This window comes from Plasmopara halstedii (genome assembly GCF_900000015.1).
Source record: "Plasmopara halstedii genome assembly, contig: Scaffold_614, whole genome shotgun sequence".
NCBI lineage: Eukaryota > Oomycota > Peronosporomycetes > Peronosporales > Peronosporaceae > Plasmopara > Plasmopara halstedii.
This window is the reverse complement of record NW_020187532.1, coordinates 704679-704929: the sequence shown is the minus strand read 5'-3', so window position 1 is coordinate 704929 and position 251 is coordinate 704679.

The following is a 251-nucleotide window of genomic DNA, read 5'->3' as shown; positions in this document are numbered from 1 at the left end:
CCAACGCTTCCGCGTTCACTTGCGCCGGATCCCGGTACGGCTTGAGCAAGCCCACATTAAACACCGGGTGGGTGCGCATCCGTTTCGGAAGGTTCAGCGTTTACGCCAGGCCCCGTTTGGCCACAACCTTAAACGGCCGATAAACCGTGGACGAAGCTTCGTCCGGAAGATAGCAGAGGCTGCATGTGTAGGCAAATCTTTCATAATTCGATAAAACCAGGTCTCCGACGTTAAAGCCTCTTCCTTTTTCC